Raw genomic sequence first — 8,370 nt, forward strand, 5'->3', positions numbered from 1 at the left:
AGGGCACTGAGGAGAATCAAAGCGACCTCTCCAACGCCCTGCTCCTGGCTATCACCCTGGTGTGGAGCTTAGAGTAGGCGCCCTGGATGCTTGTAGCAGTCTGTGGCCACTCCTCTGCCCATATGTACAGATAAGGAGCAAACATAACCTCTGGTACCCAGGTATAATCTTGGTCTGTTTTCCTCAGTGAAGGCCAGGACTGTGTGACTGAGGGAGGATGGGCCAAGAAAACTGGTCTGGGGCAGTGGTAGGAACCTTCAATAGCTGTATTGTTGGCTCTGGGCTGTGGCAGGGAGAGGCACCAGGGTCTGCTGAATGGGTCATCTGTGCTCGCTGAGTCCTGATGCCCAGATCGGGAACTCTCTCGGGATGCCTCCCACTTCCCAACTCGCCCCTAGCTCAACCCAGCCCCTACCTTTTGGCTTGCTGTGCATCCCTCAGGGATCATGGCAGTTACAAGTCGGCTCTCTGTGCTACTGGCTATTGAACTGTGGTCTTCTTTGTCGGGAGGTAAGCTCTGTAGATAAGCCAGGAACTGACTAGTTTCATCCGCACCAGTACCACCCAGCATCTGGCACTAATCCAGAGCTGGGCTCAGAGAAGGTGTTCTCTGTTATGTCTGTGACGGATCGTGCATGAATGGATGCATGGACGCGGGGATGGATACATGCATGCAGACAGAGGTTGATGATACTGTCATCCTTGTTTTACCTGGTCACCTCCTTCTTGAGCTTTGCCCCTAATGTGTACATACCAGCCTCCAGCCCCCTCCACACTCTTGCCAGGGGATCGTTCCAACATACCATCTAGTGAGAAGCTTTTTGGAATTAGCAGCCACTCTGAAGAGGTAGCCACTTCCAGCCTGACCCAAAGCTTCCTCTGTGCCTGCTAGCTTTAGCAGACTCCTCCCCGGTTCTCTCTTCCACCTCAAGCACTCTGGTGTTTCTAGAATGCGCTTTATCCTTGATCCACTCACTCATGCGTGCTCTGCCTGAGACCTCCTGTGCCCACTCACTACCCTGGGCTTCTCTCACCTCAATACCAGCTGTCATAACCTGAGACCTAAGCGGCAGAAACTGAGTCTGATCCATGCCTTTGTTTTCTCCGGGACCCTAGGTGTGGCCATACACAGCAACCGTTCAGCCGATGTGTAAAACCAGCCCCAAGACCCTGGGTGGGAGGAGACCTGAGCAGTGGACACTTCTGCCCTCTGGTGTTCATTTTAAGCCACTGCACCTTCCTGAAGCTTTCAGACCAGTAACATCAGTTAAGATCAAATCTGTTAGAAGGACACTTACTGGATCCCAATTTGGACCTATGAATCAGAAATTTGTGATTCTGAGTTTTGTGTTAACGAGCTCTCCGTGTGATGTGAATACAGGCTAAAGTTTGCAAACGACTCTCCTGGGCAGGAACCCTCCAGGGAGGCTTAGAAGAAAGGAGAAATACAGATACTTACTTAAGGCTGACTTTCAAATAAAATGAAACATTCTGTTACAAATGTTACTTTCCACACCAAAACTTTTTAAAAAAATTGTTTCTCGGGGGCTGGAGAGATGGCTCAGCGGTTAAGAGCACCCGACTCCTCTTCCAGAGGTCATGAGTTCAATTCCCAGCAACCACATGGTGGCTCACAACCATCTGTAAAGAGATCCGATGCCCTCTTCTGGTGTATCTGAAGACAGCTACAGTGTACTTATATATAATAAATAAATAAATCTTAAAAAAAATTGTTTCTCTGGAAACTCCTCTTTGATTAGATGTGTTTTCCTTCTAAAGCTTTCAACCCTATGTAAAATACCAGCACAATTCTCTGCCTTCACCATCTTGTATCCTTTATATTTTGAATGTTTATTATTTATTTAATTTATTATTTTGTGTGTGTGTGTGTGTGTGTGTGTGTGTGTGTGTGTGTGAGCTGGGGTGTGCATGTGCACGTGCGTGTCCATAGTGGGTGTGAGCATGCCAGATGCCAGGGAGTGTGTGCAGAGGTTAGAGGTTTTAGGAGTTTTATTTTCTCCTTCTGCCATGGATTTTGAGGCTGGAACTCAGGCTGCCAAGCGAGCATTTTTGCCAGCTAACATTTTTAATTCAGTAGTTTCCATTGTGGGTTTTTGTGGTTGCTACTGCTGTTGTTTCAGACAGGATCTTCTATGTAGCTCTGGTTATCCTGGAATTGGTTATGTAAACCAGGCTAGCTTCGGGTCAGCCTCAAACTCACAAATATCTGTCTGCCTTTGCCTCCTTAGCGCTGGGATTAAAGGCATACACCATCGTGCCTGACCTTAATATTAAGCCAAGGACAATGGCAAACTCGTATAATCTCATTAGGTGTTTCAGTGCTCAGCATTGAGAATTCCAGGCCAGCCTAGGCTATACATGCAGTTCCATAGCTACATAGCAAGAGCCTGTTTCCAAATAAAGAGTTCTGCTGTTTCTGGGTTTTGTTTTGTTTTTGACAAGAAGCCCTGCATTTTCTTCATGAGCTGAGTCCTGCAGACGGTAGCTGGTGTAGCTGGTCCTAGATTGTTTTTTACAATGCCTTCCTACCCAGAGCACAAGGATCCAGAGCTCAAAGACTGACAGGGAAGACTGACTGACTGAATGGGGGAAGAGGGAAGCAGGTTGGGGGGGCTCCCAGGGCTGAGCTGTGTCTATTCTCTCTGCTTGGCTCACAAAGGTTTCTCCCTTTGCCCTTTTCTACAGTGCCTCTCCTGCTACCTCACTCCTGCATCCAGTCCTTCTCTGTCCACCTTTCACATATGACAGCTACCTTCCACATCACCATCAGCTCTAAGCTTGGCCCGCTAATCTATCGATTTTTATGTCAGTCAATGGCATCCTTACAGAACATCAAGCAAGCAAGCACTTTCCCTCACTGCCCTTACTCGGCAAATGATGAGGGCCTCTGACTGCCTCTGGGTGTGCTGGCTGTGGGCGGGACCTGCCAGCCACCTGCAGGAGAGCTGAGTGTGGGCTCCAGTTAATGTCCAACTAGGGAAGGGCAACTACCCAGGCAAGCATCCTAGCGGGATGGCTGCAGAATGACTTACTGAGCATCCACTGTGTGCCCAGAAAGGTCCCAGAGAATGGGGACTTATAGATGAAAGAAACAAGCATTGAGCTTCCACAGATGTCCCTTCCATTCTGCCATCCTGTCTCAGATTTGTGCCTTGACCCTAGTGTCCTAGTTTAACAGAGGGCACAGACTCTTTAATTTGCAGAGGGAGGCAGAAGTTACTGCACTCTTCCTCAGAGCCTCACTCAAAGGGCTGAGATGACTTAGTAGGCAAAGTGTCTCTCTGATGAGACCACTGACCCTTCTTCTCCCCTTGTAACTGTCTCCCCTGTGGCCTGGGGTGGCAGTAGAGAGGGCAGAAAGCACCTTCCTTGGCTGGGGGACGAGGAGTGGCCACAGCTTCAACTCAGCACTCAGGAGGCAGATCCCTGAGTTTGAGGCCAGAGTCGTCTATAGAGAGTTCTAGGACAGCCAGGACTATGCAGAGAGAACCTGTCTTGAAAATCCAAAAAAAATAAATAGCTAGCTAGCTAGCTAGATAGATAGATGGATGATAGATAGATAGATAGATAAGGAAGGAAGGAAGGAAGGAAGGTAGGTAGGTAGGTAGGAAATACATATACCCTCCTTTCCTGATACAGTGGGGACCTGGCTTGGAGTGGCTCTCTGTCTGGGACATAGTGAATGTTCAAAGTTGACTAACTGATACGTTTTCCCTAGACTTGATGCAGTCAGCAGTTTCCTCTTTCCTTGTGCCCCATCTCCTCCCAGCCACAAGCCCTCACCTGGTCCACTGGGAGCAAGTCCCTCTATCTCATCCATACAGGCAGTGAGAGCCCCTTCTGATATGGGCTGACTCTCCCCAGTGTACTGACACCTGGTTGTCAGCCTCAGTGTGTGTAGGGACCAGCCTGGTCCTGTGTAGCCCCTCAGTGGGGAAACACATAACACTCTAGTAGCTCTCTTGACCTTCCTTCATTTGGCACAAAGGTGGGAGAGAAGCCAGAACAGAAAGACAATTTCCTCTTTTAAAAAACCATTTTAAGCACGGTAGGTATCAGGCAGGGGCTGGGTGAGGTGTGGAAGCACCCTGTGGCGGTCAGCAGAAGGTGTGGGGTGCTCTGGTCTCCAGCTTTTAGAGTCCCCGCTGAGATCTTAGGGACAGAAAGATCCCTGAAGCTGGTAGAGGACAGAATCCTGCGCTTAGAGAAGCTGCAAGAACAGTCCTCATGTCCCTGACCCTCCTGGCTGCATTCTAGTCTACAGGGTTGGCCACCCCTGCTTCCTCCGCCCTGCTAGTTGAGTCTGCCTCCTTCCTACCCTTTACAGCATTCGGTAGCTTTCCACCCCATTGCAGCAACTAATGTCTTGAAAATTGTCTTTGTGTCCCAACTCTGTCAGCTTGAGTGTTTCTTAAGGTGGGTTCTGACCTACCATTGTGTTCCGGTGTCCAAAGGGCTGCCTGCTGAGACTTTCCTTTGCAGCAGCAGCAGCAGCAGCAGCAGCAATAGGACAGGAGACTCTGTGCTTAGCCCTGGCTGGGTGCCATGTTGTCCCACCCCTTGCTACTGCCTCCTGAGCAGGGACTGTCAACCCTGTGTGGCCAGGAAACAAGCTCAAAGGCAAACAGTTCTGGCCAGGGCCTCTCAGAGGAAAGATGGGAGTCTTTCTGGCCCAGAGGCCCCTGTCCAGGAGATGGTTCCCCTGGGCTGGATGCATGCTAGATGAAGACCTGCTCACTTCAGACCCCTCTGGGCAGGGGTACTGTGCAGCAACTCAGAAGACAAGAAAAGTTAAGATGGGTGACTGACTTGCAAGGTGAGTGAGTGCTGGGCACATCCAGCCTCATTTGGGCTGGAGCCCCCTGCTGGCAATGACAGGCAATGGCAAGCTTTATCCTTTTAATGGCTCAACCGCCTTCCAGAGGAGCCCAGAGGCTCCTAGTGATGCCGGGAAGCAGAGGCGTAGAAACCACCAGGCAGCGTCTGTCTGTGGGAACAGCGTCTGTCTGTGGGAACAGTGGCAGGTCTCCACTGGGCCAGAGCTCAAATTCGGCAGAACTGATTTGCCCAGGAATGAGGGATCAGGGACTTTTAAGGTTGAAATGGGGGCAGTCTTCAGAAAACCAGAGCAGAGGGTTCTCTTACAGCAGCTGTAATCCAATTCCTCCTGCCCATCGGGGGTATCTGGACCATGGGTAAAGGACACCTGGGAAGAGGAGGTGATGTCACGGTCCAGACCCACACCTGCCTGTCAGCCTCAGGCTTCATAGAAACGGCAGGGCCCAGTGAAGAGAGGGCTTGACTTCATTTCAGTTTCACAGTGGCTGAGCAGCCTCAGATCACTTGCTTAACGTCTCTGAGCCTCCAAGTCTCTCTCTTAAAATGAGGTTACTCACCCATTTGGCAGAGACATAGTAAGGATGACAGTAAGATGGCTCAGGACAAGTGAGGTGGGTTCGGTGTTAACAGAACCACAGAATAACAGTGTTTCTCAAATAAGTGTCTCTCACTTGGAAAAAAAATTGGAAATAGTGGCTGGAGAGATGGCTCAGTGGTTAAGAACACTGGCTGCTCTTCCAGGGGACCCAGGTTCAATTCCCAGCAACCACTTGACAGTTCACAACTGTCTGTAAGTCCAGTACCAAGGCTTCTGACACCCTCACATAGACATACATGTGTATATATGTGTGTGTGTGTGTGTGTGTGTGTGTGTGTGTGTGTGCAATATATATATATACACATATATTAATGTTTAAAAGAAAGAAAATTTAAAAAAACAGCCTGGAGATAGTGCAGAAGTGATACAGGGCCTTTGTTTCATCCATCCCTTATCCCAAGGGATGCCAAAACCAATATGGCAGCCAGAGCCCATGTCATTACATCCAGTTTCTAGACTGCAGATAGAAAAAGAACCGAATAACTGCACACTAGTCTCTCGGGGCACTTGTCAGAAGTCATAAACAGCAATTCTGCCTACATTCCATTTATTAAGCTTTAGTCCTGGGAACATACATAGCTGCAAGAGAGTCTGCAGAAGGCACTCTTTGTTTTGAAGGACCATAAACCCAGGGTGTGTGTGTGTGTGTGGGGGGGTTTGGATCAGAAATGTCACTGTGGCAGAAGCAAGGTATAGGTATTAGAATTGCTAGTACAAAGCCTGACCACAGCAGAAGTATGCAGAAAATGTATGCTTCTTTTTCCCTTTTTTATTTGCTGATCTTTTCCCACATAAAAAAGACAGTCAGTCGCTTTGTGCCTGAGGCTAGCACATCCCTTCCTGAGTGTCCTGGAGGGAGTGAGAGAGCTGCAGAACAGAGCTGGAGCTATGAAGAGTCAGGGGCATTCCTGGGTGGGTCTGCCTGCTTGCAGTACCCTAACTCAGCATGTGCTGTCCCCAAACTGAAGGGCCATCTGGGCTCTCAGTTGAACATTCAGCTGTGGTGTTCCAGATGTAAGGAGTGCCCAGGACCTGAGAGGAGGCTCTGGGACAGGGGCAGCAGCTATCAGGACCAGCTCCACACAGCGAGCTGTGAAGTGGGTCCCCTAGAGAGTCCCAGCTTTCTGGAGGACTGGCTTGAAAAGAAAAAAAGAAGAGAGATAGCCATGCCGTTCTACGTCCACTGCACACATGCATGCCGCAATGGAACAGGCAGGGTCAGCTTTGCCTAAGTATGGACCTCCTCCTGACCGGAAAGCCACTTACCATGCGCCTGCCTAGGCCCAAGCCTGGGTGGGAATGCCCTGACTCTGCTGAAGTGGTTGTGGCTCAGTCACGTCTGTCACTATCAGGACCCTGTACCATTAGATCTAACTCCTCAACTCATTTGCTCTCTCTCTGCCTCCAGGTTAGTCTTCTCCTGCCTTCCCCTCCCGTTCACATCTCCGCCAACCCTCAGACAGCTGGGAGTCTCCTTCTGTGATTCAGAGAAACCTGAAGCGACCAGGAAAAAAACTGTCATAGGCCCTAGTGCCCTGGCCTGCTGCATGGACAGGTGGCCTCTCCCTCTCTAGGAGGCAGCCTGCTGCTCTGCCTGAGTGTGGACCCAGCCTCCCACTCCCTGAAGTTCATCACTGCTCCTCTCATCTCACCCCTCCCACCAGCAGACACACGGCTCAGGAAAACCTTGTCTTCTGTCCTCTGTACTAGCGTTTCTCAGCCTTCCTGGATGCTGCGACCCTGTGATACTCTTCCTCATGTTGTGGCAACCCCCCCCCCCCCAGCCATAAAATGATTTTCGTTGCCACTCCATAACTGTAATTTTGCTACTGTTATGAACTGTAATGTGACGATTTCTGGAGATAGAGGTTCAGCAAGGGGGTCGAGTCCCACAGGTTGAGAACCAGTACTCTATATCAAACCCGCTCTGAAGAGAGAGGTTTGTACGCCTGTTTCTGATTCTCTTACCCTTGCAGCAGACAGGGATCATGGCTGCCTCTTTGCTAAACTTTCATCCCAAGGTTGGAGATGCTCTTGGGACTCTAGTTCCATGGTTTGGGGAGGGGGATCCTCTATGCTTGTCCCACGCACTGGCCACTGGCCAGCCCTCTCTGGCCCCTCTGGCTACTCTTCTCCCCTTTCGCTGGGTCCCTCTCACTTGATCTTCAATCTCGTGGAGCTCCTGGGCCTCTGCTGCTAGCTTTGCTCGCCCAGACCCCAGGCAAGCCTATAGCCTGTTCCTTCCTCTTCTCTGGCCACACATACTGCTTTGCCAATCCCACCCAATCACATTTTTTTTATACCTGAAACACCCGGGTTTCCAGAACTCCCCCTGACCCTAGTCTTGTTTGTCTGATGGTGGGTCCAACCTTTTTAATTTCTAATTTTTTTTAACTGAGCTGTGTAAAGGTCATCTGGAAATGAAAGTTTCCAAATGTGAATTCTGTCTGCATCCCTCATCTTCCTCTTGTACTAGCTAATTGTGGTGCCTTTGATCCCCCCCCCCACTTTTTTCTTACAACCTACTGGAGGATTTTATAATTCATCAGGAAATCCTGGGACTGGGGAGATAGCTCAGACAATAAAATGTTTGCCTGGTTAGTATGCAGACCTGAGTTCAATTCCAGGATTCCTCATAACTACAGTGACAGAGCCAGAGAGGTGAGGATGGGTGGATTCCCTGCCTGGTTAGTATGCAGACCTGAGTTCAATTCCAGGATTCCTCATAACTACAGTGACAGAGCCAGAGAGGTGAGGATGGGTGGATTCCCTGGGGCTCATAGGGCAGCCATAGTACTCAGCCCGTGTAATGAACTTAAGCCATGAGACAGACTCTGTCTGAAAAGACAAGGAGGGTGGTCTGAGGAGTGACTCCCGTGGTTTTCTTCTGCCCCCACTTCTGAAAGACACAT

General features: G+C 49.8%; 1 long non-coding RNA gene across 1 annotated transcript; it reads left to right on the forward strand.

Annotated features, from left to right (window-relative positions):
* The first annotated feature begins 250 nt into the window (after positions 1–250).
* LOC134483761 (uncharacterized) lies at positions 251–7,273 on the forward strand. The gene is made up of 2 exons (XR_010060699.1): positions 251–510; positions 6,867–7,273. It is a non-coding gene; the product is annotated as an uncharacterized LOC134483761 (long non-coding RNA).
* Positions 7,274–8,370: the final 1,097 nt, after the last annotated feature.

Source organism: Rattus norvegicus, chromosome 1 (assembly GCF_036323735.1).
Source record: "Rattus norvegicus strain BN/NHsdMcwi chromosome 1, GRCr8, whole genome shotgun sequence".
In the NCBI taxonomy this organism is placed as follows: Eukaryota; Metazoa; Chordata; class Mammalia; order Rodentia; family Muridae; genus Rattus; species Rattus norvegicus.